This window comes from Podarcis liolepis (genome assembly GCF_965112155.1).
Source record: "Podarcis liolepis genome assembly, chromosome: 17".
In the NCBI taxonomy this organism is placed as follows: domain Eukaryota; kingdom Metazoa; phylum Chordata; class Lepidosauria; order Squamata; family Lacertidae; genus Podarcis; species Podarcis liolepis.
This window is the reverse complement of record NC_139571.1, coordinates 17,308,556-17,323,950: the sequence shown is the minus strand read 5'-3', so window position 1 is coordinate 17,323,950 and position 15,395 is coordinate 17,308,556. Positions and strand designations below refer to the sequence as shown.

Below are 15,395 nucleotides of genomic sequence, written 5' to 3'. Positions count from 1 at the left end.
GTATCTTAAGTGGTGGCTTCAAATGTTTTATTATGTTTTCATATACCATATTTTTCCATGTATAAGATGCCCCGTACTTTTGGGGACCCCAAATTTAGAAAATGGGCATATGCACTATCCGTGTATAAGATGCTCCCAGATTTTTAACCTTATTTTAAAGTAACAAAACCTAGTCTTATACACGGAAAAGTACAGTATGTTGGGAGCCACCCAGGATGAAAAGGGCAACACAGTCAGATGGGCAAAGTATAAATGAAAAAATCATTCAATAATAATATTATTATGGAATAGGACACCCCTATTTTCATTAGAGAAATGTTGGAGGGTATGTGTAATTTATAACTGAAAAAGTGGTGGTTTATCATTGGTGTCCAAAAACAGTAAGGCTGTTGTGGCGATCACACAGGGTCCCCAGACGTTTGACGGTCTATTGATCCCTGTGCCACCACTGTGATTGCCTCCTCGCTGCCACCAACCCGTTTCTCTCGGGTGCACACGGAGTCCAGACAGTTGTTAACATTAACAAATAATCAAGTTTATTTTATAAGCATGAACAAGTTTATGGTTTCAGTTAATTTTTCTTGTCATTTTCTTAATCTTAGTTTCTTTACCAACCTATACGTTCCTAACAACTTCAAACTGATTATCCAGACTATCTATCCGACTCCACCTAACAGTTCCCCTCACTTTCTCACATTAAAACTAGACCAACCCACAGACTTATCCTCCCTCTTCCGTCTCCAACTCCCAACTGGCTTCCAAACAACTCCAACTCTAACTCTAACTCCTCCCCTTGGGTTCACACTGGCCAATCACTTCACACTCATTTAACCCTTTCCTTATGACCCACCTAGGAGGGCAAACGCCACAGCTGTGTAGACATTAAAATCAGCATTTTACATTCCATGATTTTTTTTTACAAAATTATCTTGTTCAGTATCTCAGTATCTGTGGATAGTACAGTGGTGCCCCGCAAGACGAATGCCTCGCAAGACGGAAAACCCGCTAGACGAAAGGGTTTTCCGTTTTGGAGGTGCTTCGCAAAACGAATCTCCTATGGGCTTGCTTCGCAAGACGAAAATGCCTTGCGAGTTCCTGCTGGTATTTTCCCCTTCCCCCCCCCCTTTTTCTAAGCCGCTAAGCCGCTTATCAGCTGATCTGATCAGCAGATAAGCCGCTAAAAGCCGCTAATAGCACTAATAGCGCTAATCCGCTAATCTGTCAATGGGCTTGCTTCGCAAGACGAAAAAACCGCTAGACGAAGAGAATCACAGAACGGATTCTTTTCGTCTTGCGAGGCACCACTGTATTCAAGTAAGCCATACTCAGCATAGACCCATTGGACCAAATGATTCAGTGGGCCCACTTTAAGTGTGACTTAGTCATAAACCATCTTGTTTCTCCCCACCCAGTACCACCAGAAAGTAGTGGGGAGGATTTCAAAACTTGCCTGTGTGCATCAGGAAAGCAGTTGTTTATTTATTGCACTGGAAGGCGTTTTCGAAATGAGGGAGATGGTGCTTCGGCCTGTGGGCTCTGGATTTTCTTCACATCACCACATAGGCAAAAGATCAGAGGGCTAAGGAAGGCTTCCAAGTTTTATTCTAAGTCTGAGAAACTGTAAGAGATGTAAAATTGGTCAGGCTCCAGCAAAGAAAATAAACCAAAATGATGAAGTACCTAATAAACTAGAGCAATGTGATGGCTCTTTGGTAATTTTAAGTATTTCTCATATTGTTTTAAGTATAATTGTTGGACAGAATTTGTTCCAGCTAAGGAAGTGAAAATGTTAGCAATTAGGGGTATCGTTCCCCCCCCCCCCAGTAAGTTCATACACATTCCAAGGTTGTTCCTCTACAGTTCCTTACATAATTTACTTTCAACTGGGAAACAAATAATTTCTGCTCTGTATTTCACCTACCAACCACCTTTGGGCTAATTGCAGGCACCTATTTAATCAACAAGAACCAAGTATATCCATACATTCTGAATCAGGGGTCGTCAGTGCAGTGGTTTCCCCTCCCCAGATGTTGATTACAGCTGCCATCATCCCTGACCATTTGCTGGTGTGTGTCTGTGTGTGTGTGGACATTTCCCCAGGGTACCAGGAGTGGGGATCTGAGCTGCAGGTAGGAGTGGCCAATCTATTCATTTCCCAGTGCTTTGCCTATATGTGGGTGCACATGAATTGAACATGCGTAAGGGTGTGGCATACACGCCAGTATTTACACATTGAGAGAAGAAAGGGGCACAGCTGACAATTTGGTGTGGTTGTCTGTCCATTTAGCTGTGAAAGGACATTTATAGCATCCTTCAAACTCCCTTTTATATTACCGGTACTTCTGTCCTGCATTTTATTGCTCACAGATACAATTGTTTCTGTTTTTTTATATATATATTCCTAAATACAGAAGAATGAAGTGACAGAACTATGCTATATTGTATGATGACAAACAGAAAAATGTAACAAAATATAGACATGTCATTCATTTCTTTATTTACAGAAATATTCATGTAATGCTTTTCAAGCATAATGGTTCTCAAAGCAGTTAATTAAAACCAAACGTTAGAAGAAGAATGCAAAAGTTGTAATTTCAAATCACACAAACAGCTGCATAAATGTGGGCTGAACATTTTAGCATAAATAAAAGTTGTGAATGTCTGGATGGAATCGTCCACAAATGATACTTATGCTGTAATACAACCCAGTAGCAGCCACAAAATGTTGATTGCATTGTTCCCAAAATATGTATTTTAATTTAATGCAGCCTATGCAAATTATAAAAAATTATTGTTAACACTACCTATCAGGGCATTACTTCGGTAAATATTTTTCTTTTAATATGGGGTTAACTTTCATAGCACGTGAACTGCTTTTCATTACAGCCGTAGCTAAGGAGATCCTGAAGCAGCATATAAAAATGTTGCAAAGCTTTAAAAATATACTGCCCCAATAACTTGCCAATAGCCCTATTAGCTGAGGCTATCTCTCCTCTAATGACATTAGACTTTAATAAATCATAAAAACATGAAAGGATTTGGGGAGATTGGAAGAAAGTTAATGATTCATTCAATATTTTAAAGGGTAAGTGGAATGACCCCTGCAATTAAATTCAAGTTTGTCTGACATTTGTTTAAGACATAGGGAAGCTGGTACATAACTTTGGAAATTAAACTTGGAAGCATTGTGTGAGCACAGGCAATGTTCAATTGTGAGGTGTCACTATCAGGAGCTTGAGCATTATTAACTCTGTGTTTTAAAGCACAGGTAAGGAACTTCAGGCCTGGCCCAAATGCAACTCTCGGAAATCTGATAATGTCTCTTGCTTGCATGGACGGAGGATAGAAATATATGTTCATGGGTGTAGAAACTAGCCAACTATACAAAAGTAAAACTTAATTGTCTTTGATCTTCCTCTGCCCAGCTCTGGCATGTGACCTTCAGAAGATTGCCTAGTTTGACCTTCAGCTATCAGGCTGAAAAAGGTTCTGCACCCCGGTTTTAAAGGGCTGAAAATGAATGAGTCGTTTTGCACCTTGTGTGGAGAGGTGTGGAGGTTGCTGTTGCTTCTTCCATTCTTGCCGCCACAGTGCTCTGGGAAACTTACAAGCTGCAGCATACTGTACCTCGTTGGACAGTCTCAAAGTTTGTGTATCTTCAGGGCCAGCTCCAGGTTTGAAGGGGCCCTTGGCAATGCAAGCCCCCTCTTGTGTTGGTGTGACCCCCGGCTGTACCTAACAGCAGTGGGTGGCCATGTTAATTTCCCACAGTTCCACCAGTGTAGCAGTGCTCTTTTTGTTGTGAGAAATTAAAAGGGTTGCTCAGTGCTTCCACCACCACATAAAGCCTCTACTAAGGACACAGGGCAAATGCAATTTCTTCTCTTGAGTTCGTAATTAATGCATGTATTACTTTAAGCCAAAGGAGGACACTGTTTGTGTAGTAGTCTAGCCAGCACTTGCTTGTGAGACTCTTTGTCTAAGTTAACTCGCCCCCCAACTTGTTGAGACAAAATGTCTGGTATTTCCCCTTTCTAACTTCACTCAAGCTGCAAATAGTTCCTGCATGAATAAAGTCTTTGAACTCCATAAATCGCAAGGGATCTTTCCAATCTAATTCATCCAGGCTTCATGGTCTGCTAAAACAGTGCTGGTTGGTGGGCCTTGCTGGGTTCCTGGGGCCCTAGCCTAGGTGTACCAGATGCTGATCTATATACCCAATACCATCTATTTCCCTTGGGTTCAACGCTGAAGAACTTTCCTGAACAATGCCCCCTGGGAGAACTGTCCTCAGCAATTGCAGAGTTTGGCCTTCTGGGACAGCATGCCCATAGTTTTCTCCAAGCTGATAAAGACTCAGGCGAAAAGCAGATGAAATGTTCATGCAATTTGCTTAGCTTTTTTCAAAAGAAGGTTTTGCATGGTCCTTTGTTTTGGAGTCAGTAATTTAAAGCATTGGGGAATTAGTTCATCTGTTTGTTAGACATATGACACAAAATGTCCAGCATACCTGAAGGAGCATCTCCACCCCATCATTCTGCCCAGACACTGAAGTGCAGGACCGAGGGCCTTTGGCGGTTCCCTCCCTGCGAGAAGCCAAGTTACAGGGAACCAGGCAGAGGACCTTCGTGGTAGTGGCACCCGCCCTGTGGAACGCCCTCCCACCAGATGTCAAAGAGAAAAACAACTACCAGACTTTTAGAAGACATCTGAAGACAGCCCTGTTTAGGGAAGCTTTTAATGTTTAATAGACTATTGTATTTTAATCTTTAGGGACGCGGGTGGCGCTGTGGGTAAAACCTCAGTGCCTAGGGCTTGCCGATCGCATGGTTGGCGGTTCGAATCCCCGTGGTGGGGTGAGCTCCCATCTTTCGGTCCCAGCTCCTGCCCACCTAGCAGTTCGAAAGCACCCTTAAGTGCAAGTAGATAAATAGGTACCGCTTTATAGCGGAAAGGTAAACGGCGTTTCCGTGTGCTGTGCTGGTGCTGGCTCGCCAGAGCAGCTTCATCACGCTGGCCACATGACCCGGAAGTGTCTCCGGACAGTGCTGGCCCCTGGCCTCTTAAGTGAGATGGGCGCACAACCCTAGAGTCGGACACGACTGGCCTGTATGGGCAGGGGTACCTTTACCTTTACCTTTATTTTAATCTTTGTTGGAAGCCGCCCAGAGTGGCTGGGGAAACCCAGACAGATGAGCGAGGTATAAATAATAAATTATTATTATATTATATAATGTGGGGAGTGGGAGAGCAAACTTGAGTACTCAAATGCAAACTCATGAGGCCTTGACATTTTCTGCTGTACCACTACTTGGGGATATATACATCTATGTGGGGTAGATGTAGCCTGCCACTTGTGCTACTGTGAACAGTGTTGCTGACACACCATGGACCAGTAGTGGCATGTGTTGTGGGGTAGAGACACCCTCCCAACACCAATGTTGCTGTTGGTTACCTGGACAAGCTGGGATGGTATGGTGGTGAGACTACAGTTACAGTTGTGGGGCTTTTGCTGCCTGTCTAGTGCTCTTGCCACTATATCCATGCTTCCATGAGCTCACCACCTCCCTCTCCCACCACCATCCAGGCAATCAGCATTGAACTGGAAGGATGAGGCTCCTCTCCACCACACAGAACCACTATTTCTATGGGCTAAAAGATCAACCCTGTGGTTTCACTATGTGTCCTTTATTTCTCTACGTGTTCAATTGAGGACTGGTTCCGGACTAAGTTTGCATGGCTCTGTGGAGCACAGCTACAGGATAATCAGGAAAGCCAAGCACTACATTATCCTTGGACTGTGTTTTTTGGTGCTGGATTTATTAAAACAACAGTATTAAATAATAATAAAAGATGGCATAAGACCGCAAAATATTGTACCACGAAGACAGTATTAGTTCTGAACCCCACAAAAGAACGTCAGCTGCAAAGCCCAGTCCATCTTTCCCTCATTAAAGGAAAAACCAACAAGGTCTTTCAAAGATAGAAATTAGGCTTAGCAGAAGGGCTACCATTGGTTTCTCAGGGGACTTCAGCTTCCAGTGATATGAAATCTCTGTGTTTAAATACAGGAAGAGCATTAAAAGCTGTATGAGAGTTGACAGATTATGTATGAATAGGGAAACCTGAGCCGGCAAGTGTAGAAAGCTTTTTTGCAGTTTGAAAAGCTCCGTGAAGCACAAATGTACAGAAGCTATTTCTCACATTCTGGTTTATTAAAGGGAATAAAAATCAGTAATCCTAGATTCAGAGAGGAAGAAGAGATTAACAAATGGATGAGTATGACCAGACCTTAGCTGCTTGTTTTCATAGGTGTGAGCTTTGAAAAGTAACTTGTACAAGATTGTGACAGTAATTTGTCACATCAAATTCCTGTGTTTTGCTCAGAAGGTAGAAGAAGCGGTACTAGCAAGCCAGTCACCAACTGAGTTTGGGGGCATGACCGTTCCTAGTTCAGTGCCTTGCACAGAAGCCAGAGGAACTTTGATAAGAACTAATTTGACCTCGGGGTAAACTAACAGCTCACTGGGAATAACCAGCAGGCCTGTCCAAGGTAGCTTGAGTGCCCTGCAACACAATGCCTATGGTTTCCATAAGAAACATTCAGAATTTCCTGCATTGCTGGGGGTTGGGCTAAATGACCTTTGAGGTACCTACCTTCCAACTCTACAGCTCTATGGTTCCTTTTCAAGCAAGGCAGAAAGTCTGAGAACCACAGCTCTTGTCATTTTCTTGCATACTGAAAACAGCCCTCTCTTTCTTCATTTATGTTCTGATTGTTAAATTTGGCTCCAAGTTCAAAAATAAACAATGTAATATGTAAAATGTAGTTCTCATTTTTGTAGGCTGGTTTTGTTGTTGATTTAAGTGTATTTTGAGAAGTGGTTGCATCTGAAAGTAAGTGAACATGCCCTTTTGATCCTCGCTCTGGCACAATCGAGGGTCTGCAATGTTTCCCTATCCTCTTTGAAGCAGATGGAGCTTTGCAGGGATGAAGGAAACAGTGCTTTTTAACAATTTGATCTTTCTTTATTGCTATTTTCCCCCCAAAAAAATTCAGAGCCAAACCTAGACTTGGCTCTTAGGTTTTAAATAAAATGTATTTTAAACAAGTTTTCCAAAGCAGAATGCAGCGTGATTCCCCCAGAAACAGGTTTCAAAGCAAACATGGTAGTAACTGAAACTACCACTCAGCTCAATAAAGCATCAAAAGAGACAGGTTTGAAGAGTTATGCTCCTTCCACAGGCAAGCAGAGTGGATTTCTTCCAAGTTCTGAAGCATTGTTCTAGTGAATTTATTTCATGTTTAGGGATTCCAAATAGCAAAACAAAGAGAATCGCAAATGCAAACAACTTATGCTGGCTGTACAAGGAACACAGAAGTTCATTTCTCACACCTGATTCCTCTCTACCACACCCACACAACCATTCAAGGTCGTACTGAGCATTCAGTCAGATAAAGAGTTTTGCATAATTATGCTCTCCAAGCAAGGTTTCTAGCTGTCTAAGGGACGTGGGTGGTGCTGTGGTCTAAACCACTGAGCCTCTTGGGCTTGCCGATCAGAAGGTTGGCAGTTCAAATCCCTGCACCAGAGTGAGCTCCTGTTGCTCAGTCCCAGCTTCTGCCAACCTAGCAGTTCGAGAGCATGCCAGTGCAAGTAGATAAATAGGTACCACTGCGACGGGAAGGTAAACAGTGTTTCCGTGTGCTCTGATTTCCGTTATGGTGTCTCGTTGCACCAGAAGTGGTTTAGTCCTGCTGGCCACATGACCCGGAAAACTGTCTGTGGACAAACACCGGCTCCCTCAGTCTGAAAGTGAGATGAGCGCCACAACCCCATAGTCACCTTTGACGGGACTTAACCATCCAGGGGTCCTTTACCTTTACCTTTTACCTCTAGCTGTCTACTGGGAGAAGGCCAGGATCCAAGAGCAAATGATCCACTATGTTAAGCCATTTTTTTTATTTTAGGTAACAAATGATAGTGGATACCACTTCTATTCGCTTGTGTGATTTCTGTTCCCGACCCTGGGTGAACATGCAGGTTGTGGCAATTTCCACTCCCATTTCCATTCCTATGGAATTTTCCAACATCCCTACATGCATCCCTACTTCGCTTTTGACTAAATCATAGTTCCCTGTTACAAAGAGACCCAGAAAACTGTGATTTATTCTAACTGTAGCAAGTCAACGATATTTAAAAAAAATTTTTTTAGCAAGGGTTACTTTAACCCACAGTTCCCTGTGTTAGTAATACAGTGGTGCCCTGCAAGACGAATGCCTCACAAGACGGAAAACCCGCTAGGCGAAAGAGTTTTCCGTTTTGGAGGTGCTTTGCAAAACGAATCTCCTATGGGCTTGTTTCGCAAGACGAAAATGTCTTGTGAGTTCCTGCGGGGGTTTTTTCTCCTTTCCTCCCCCTTTTTCTAAGCCGCTAAGCCGCTTATCAGCTGATTCGATAAGCCGATAAACCGCTAAAAGCCGCTAATAGCGCTAATCCGCTAATCCGTCAATGGGTTTGCTTCGCAAGACGAAAACCCGCTAGACGAAGAGAATCACAGAAGGGATTCTTTTCGTCTTGTGAGGCACCACTGTATGAAATTGTGGCATCCAGGGAGGTACTTTTAGTGGAGAGGCACCTCTGCAAGGTTTATCACCCCTACCACTTCCCCTTATCCTCTTGCTCACAAGCTTGGAGGCACTTAAGAGATACTAGATTTCTTGAGAATAGGAAAGTAATGTTTCTCAAGCCTACTTGTCCCCTACCAGCTAGATTCCCTTCTGTAATTTCTGTTCTCTCCTTGGAAAAAAATCTAGCACAAACAAGGCAATTAAACATGTGGGTGAGGCAGGCCTGACTCCTAAGCTATGTGCCAAGTCGGTCGACTTCAGGCTACTGATTTAAAGTGTTTTTTATTAAAGGGCTCAGATAAGGAAATTGAGAAAATAGCAGGCTGCGTTGAAAAGAAAATATAACAGTAATTGTCAACTGATCCCAGACTGCTGTAACCGCTAAGGAAGATTTAGTAACTTACATATGAGAGTATATCATTCTTCTGCATTATTATGGGTTCCATCTGGCAAGAGACCAAACAAAAACAGAAACAAAAGCATGTTTGGAACTAGCCATTTTTACGTTGGGTTCCAGGAGGGAAGATCAGCATGGGGGAATGGTAGAATCAAGTCAACTAAATAGGAGATGGATGCTTACCACTGGCAGTTCAAGTGTAAACATAAACAGGTATTTCTTCCCTTCCTGCTAGACACCCATGCACATTCAGGTAAAAAAAAAAAGGGGGGGGTTGTATTGACTCACTTTGAGGATCATGGAAGAAAAGGGTCTTCCTTGTGTTGCTGGATGGAAGGAAGACTCCATGCTATCCAAAGGGGTTTTTATGAGAGAGGGGTTTAGGTTTTGCTCTGTTATAGAAATTTGTTTATTTAACAGCCAAAGACTTCCCTCATCCACAGGGCTGGATTTAGGATTGATAAGGCCCTAACCCACTGAAGGTAATGGGGCCCTTTGTGTGTCCAGCTGCCCTTTGTCAACAACAAATTATCACTGTTTTTTTGTGTTGAATATATGCTATATGGCACGTTATGGACCTAATTGGTATCTAAAGCCATTTGCACGTAACAAAATATGTATTTTTATCAAAGTATTTTATTTTATTTGTTTTTTAGCTTATATTTTGGAAATGTACATCCAGGTTGTTTTTCCCTTTAATTTTTTTTGGGGCCCCCAAGAGAGTGGGGCCCTAAGCTATAGCTTGTTTAGCTTATACATAAATCTGGCACTGCTCATCCTCCATATGCCCAAAAGAAGAAAAGAGGACAGAGGAACCCTGAAGCTCACTCTGTTTCATTTGCCATCATCTAAATCAGGATTTAAACTACCATCTGAACAGGACCAATGGGATCACTGTCACAAATACTCCCATGAATTGAAGATAATAAGCCACTTGATCTCATGATCAGTTCAAAGGCATATCATTTATTACATCAGCATTATAGGAAACAAACCCGTAAACTTCTTAGTCAATCCATCCCTTGAAGACAGAGGGGAAACCCTAGTCAACAAGAGCAGAAATGTGCTACAAGCAATTGCTACCATTCAGAAGCCAAAGATCATTATGGAGCTGGAAACATTGCATTGTTTGGATTCTGTGTATTCATTCTCATCTAGCTAGGAAGACATAATAATTTTACACAGGTAGGTAGCCATGTTGGTCTGCCGTAGTTGAAACAAAATAAAAAAATTCCTTCCAGTAGCACCTTAGAGACCAACTAAGTTTGTTATTGGTATGAGCTTTCGTGTGCATGCACACTTCTTCAGATACCATTTTACACATGCATTCATGGGGTCTGAACTGGCAGTGGCTGATCATCAGCAAGACCTTGGGGTCATATTTTAATTAATTGTTTCATTTTTAATTAATTGTTCTGGATTTAAGTTAATCTCACCCCACTGAAATCATTAGAATGAAACTGGCATAAATCTAAGAACGTTATGGATCACACTTCCTGTACCCTTGTTCTGAGTGCCTCTACCCCCATCGTACAACCAGGACACTGAGGTCCAGCTCCGAGGGCCTTCTGCTGGGCCTCCCTGCAAGAAGTCACGTTACAGTGAACCAGGCAGAGGGCCTTCTCGGTAGTGGCGCCCTCCTTGTGGAACGCCCTCCCATCAGATGTCAAGGAAATAACTAACTACAACGTTTAGAAGACATCTAAGGCAGCCCTGTATTGGGAACTTTTTTCTGTTTTGGTATTTTATTGTGTTTTATATTTTGCTGGAAGCTGCCCAGAGCGGCTGGAGCAACGATGGCCAGCATGTAAACAATAAAATAGTAGTAGTTGTTTGTTGCTGCTGCTGCTGCTGCTGTTATTTCTTGGCTTAATTTCTGCCAATTCATGAGGAAGCAGCAGAGCAGATTGGTTGCTGCACACTAAAGTGGTTCTTTAGTTTTTAAATGGGTGGAAAATGTTTCCCACAGTCTGGAAATTATTTGGCATTTCGAACAATTTATTCCCATCGCATTCTACTCAGTTCTGTTCCCTTTTCAAATAAAGGCCATTTATAAGTTGATGGTTTGTATAATCTATTATAGCCATACACTTTCCCCTCATTATGGGGCTGTCTCTGTTTTAGCATGCTGTTTGGTATACGGCTCCAGTTGAGCTATCATACATACCATCATTAGAATAATACTTTATGATAACACAGAAAATGCCTGTCTCCTAAAGTTGGTATTTTAACAAGGGTGGAGTGCATCTGAAATGTATATCACATTGCAAAGGGTTTCATATTGCCAAACCCTGAATACAAGCTATAGCCACTAGAGGCTTTTTACCCCTGTTTTTTTTTAGTGGAATGTGATATTATTTTAGTTGTTACTGTTAAGTTTGCTTGGAATTTTTATTTGCTTATAAATACATGTTTGTGGCACATCCTCCATACACTGATATAGAGTCCCTGTGAGAATGTTAAGGAAAAAAAGGTTGACGGTGCAAAATAATTAAGAGCACATAAGCATATTCCTAAATATATAACAGAGTTTAGGCATAGTTTAATTTGCCGTTCATAAATCTTTTATTCTTCCGTGCGTAATAAGAACTATTTATTAAAATCTGGCATCCAGTTATCAATGATGAATATTCCTATTGTAAGAACAGGAAGTTGATCAACATTTAGGTTTTGGCTGTTTGTTTCCTGTATCCCTTTCATTTGAATTCAATATTTTTTTAAAGTGATGATAAAAAAGAAAAAGATGGAGAAACTTGAGTTTCAGAATGAGTATCTACTTTTCTGACTTGTATAGTTTTATATGAATCAGCCTTTGAAATGTGGCAGTTTCATTTTAGCGTGGCACCTAAAATATACCCTTGTATCTAAAGCCAATATCACACATGTGATAGTACTAAAAGAGAAAAATTATATGAAATAGGTGGAATGGAATATATTTCAATTCATAATGTTGGCGTGGCTACTTTCCCCAAGGTCTGAAATAATTTCATAATTGTACCACGGTTCAACCATATCTTCATGTTGGCAGTTTTTCTGAGTCACGCAGTGGCATCACCCTCAAAGCCCTAGTGATGAAGTAGACTCCACACATAAAAACTTGAAGATGACTCTTTACTTGCAGGATGGCAACTATTTACAAGCAGTAGCATTTGCACATGTCAAGTCCAGTGCAATGCATTTCTCTCCCTTGAGCCCAAGAGAGGGTCTTCTTGCTTCCCAAACTCCTTCCTAGCAGTGCATAAGTGATCATTCCATAGCTTTGTCCGTCCTCAAAAACTTCTCTGGACACGGCACCTCCACGCTCTGCCAAACAACAGCAAAACAATCCCCACCCCTCCTATCACTACCTAAGACACCCATACTCACTTTTAAAGGGAGTTAACAAACCGACAAGGCAATGGTTCAACATTCCTGTGACCTTAATTGGAGCAGCAAGATGTTGCAGCTCTTACATTACATTACAGAGGTTTTCCTTTCCCCGCAATGCAATGTATTACAGTGGTACCTCAGGTTAAGAACTTAATTCGTTCTGGAGGTCCGTTCTTAACCTGAAACTGTTCTTAACCTGAGGCACCACTTTCGCCAATGGGGCCTCCCACTGCCACCGCGCCACAATTTCTGTTCTCATCCTGAAACAAAGTTCTTAACCCGAGGTACTATTTCTGGGTTAGTGGAGTCTGTAACCTGAAGCGTCTGTAACATATCTGTCAACTTTTCCCTTTTCTTGCGAGGAATCCTATTCGGAATAAGGGAATTTCCCTTAAAAAAGGGGAAAGCTATGGTCTGTAATCCAAGGTACCACTGTATTTGGAAAATACATTTTATAACAAATATATTACAAGTATTAACAGATCACTCTTCTCCTCTCCGTTTAGCATGTCTGTTGTTGCTGTGTGTGCGCAGGAGAACACACTGTGTGTGTAGTCCCAGTCAGTGGCTCTCTATGTTACAGAAGAGAGAGCCCTAGACGTGCCTATGCTTAGTGGGGTTTTCCTTGTTGCAGTGTTGCAGTGTTTCAGTGTTGAGAGAGCCTTCTCTAGCTTCGCGAACTCCATGTGTTTTCGGACCACAGCTGACACCAGCCAGTTCATATCATTTGGATCAGTCAGGTCAGTGGTCAGGGCAGGTGATGGGAATTGTCGTCCGACATAATCTGGAAGGCACCAGGCTGAAGAAGGCTGCATTAGAGAAACAAGAAGAGCAACAAGAAATGCGTGCTAACCAGGTTATTATCTGTAAAAATATATATATGCAAAAGAGATATGGAATGAGAAAGAGAATTAGTAAAATAAATGTTTTAAACTGCTACTGATATAAGTGGGACATGTATGATATCATAAAAGATCAGTAACATAGCCCATTTCCTGTCATGTCCACTTTGTTTGGGACCTTCGGAGAGTCAGACACAAACTTTTATAAGTAAAACATTGCCTCACTATACTGTTCAAGCATGCAGGTGTTCGCATAGGCCTTAAAAATGGTGAGACCTTTGCCTCCCATATCCAGCTGCTAATAATAAAAATTATAATTTATCATAATCAGGTTGCATGCAGGAACAGAATGCCTCATCCCCTGGTGGATTTGGCAGAACACAAATAGTTTGCACCAACTTCTGCCTTCTGGACTGGATAATGACATCATCACCATCATCTGGAAAATTCCAGGCAATACTCTGGTGATTCCTGAACCTGAGGTCCTATTTTGATGTTCCCCAACAAGCCGGGATTTTGCAATCCAAGAGCAAACTCTGGTTTCAGGATTGCTAGCAATCCTGACTTTTTAAAGCAGCAACAAAGCCAAAATCCTATCACAGTATGTCAGTTTGTGGCTTCCTAGTTTGTTTCTCCAGTTCATACCCGGGGAGCAGTGAAGTGGGAAGGCTGGGCAGCAACGCTTATCCACAATAAGCCACGATAAACCTGCTATGTTGGAATGTGAGAACGTGTAGCCACAAGCCCATGGGCCACCCACTTCCCTTTGCCACCCCTGCTTTTCCCAGGCCACACCTCTCACTGGCCAGGTCCACATAGCCCTCAAACCATTGAATGACTGGAATTAGGGTTGCCACCTTTGTTGTAGCAAAATACAAGGTGGGGCAGAGTGGTTGGGGAGAGTCCCCCACCCCCCATCTGGTGATGAAGTGTTCAAAGCAATCCATTGCAATCTAGAGAGCCAGCATGGTGTAGTGGTTAAGAGCGGTGGACTCGTAATCTGGTGAACTGGGTTCGCTTCCCCGCTCCTCCACATGCAGCTGCTGGGTGACCTTGGGCTAGTCACACTTCTCTGAAGTCTCTCAGCCCCACTCACCTCACAGAGTGATTGTTGTAGGGGAGGAAGGGAAAGGAGATTGTTAACCTTTTTGAGACTCCTTAAGGAGAGTGAGAAGAGAAGACTCCCTGGAAAAGACCCTGATGCTGGGAAAGATTGAGAGCACAAGAAGAAGGGGACGTCAGAGGATGAGATGGCTAGACAGTGTTCTCCTTTGCGGCTTCTAGTGGGTCCAAGCCCCACCTGCTAACATTGTTCATCAGCGAGGGAGAGGAGAGCTATTTTGGGAGGGAAATTGTAGTTTTAGGTTCAGTGCCTTGATTGTCCATTGGGTTTAAGGGGACCAATAATATTCTCAGTGTAAAAGCACTGTTTCAGAAGGCAGTGAAGCACGGAAAGGAATGTTGGTTTTGTGAACTTTGGCAGCCTGGAGCCCTATTGTGCATTGATGGAGCACAGCTTTTCTCTGAAGAATTCCAAAGGCATCACCATCGCTTTAAATAAGGCACCTCGTGGAAATCAGAGCTGGCTGGCGCTGTTTCACGAAGCTGTGGCTGTGAGCAAGTAGAGGACCACAGGAGACAACACCACATTTATTTTTAAACGTTGTTATTTGGGGGAAAGGGAGCCCTGCCTGGGCTTCACGTTGTGCAAATGGCTAGTCACGCCAGAACTATATTTGGTTTCATTTCCAAATGGCTCCAGATAAAGTATTTTTCTTACCAACGTGTTAGGTTCTTCAGTGAAGCAATTGAGTTCGTGGCATCAATAAAACTGTTCTGTTATCAGATGGCTACATCCGACTTAAAAAGTGTCCATAATGCAAGTCATGAAAAAAATCTAGCCATATGTAGGCATTAGAGTAAATGGTCCCACAATTTAAACAGCACTGTGAAGAACGGAGACCCATATATTGCTATTGTATTTAGGGACAGACACTTTTGTTGCAATAGGTTTATCAAATTCATAATCCATAAATAAAGTTATTCAACTTAGAATGCTAGAATCGTAGAATTGGAAGGGACTCTGAGGGTGATGTAGTCCAACCCCCTGCAATGCAGGGATCTCAACTAGATAATATATGACAGATGGCCATCC

General features: G+C 42.4%; 1 protein-coding gene across 2 annotated transcripts in view; it reads left to right on the top strand.

Annotated features, from left to right (window-relative positions):
• The window catches only part of ADAMTSL1 (ADAMTS like 1), a 494,294-nt gene that overhangs the window by 142,640 nt on the left and 336,259 nt on the right, over window positions 1-15,395 (top strand). The gene's annotated exons all lie outside the window — the stretch shown is intronic.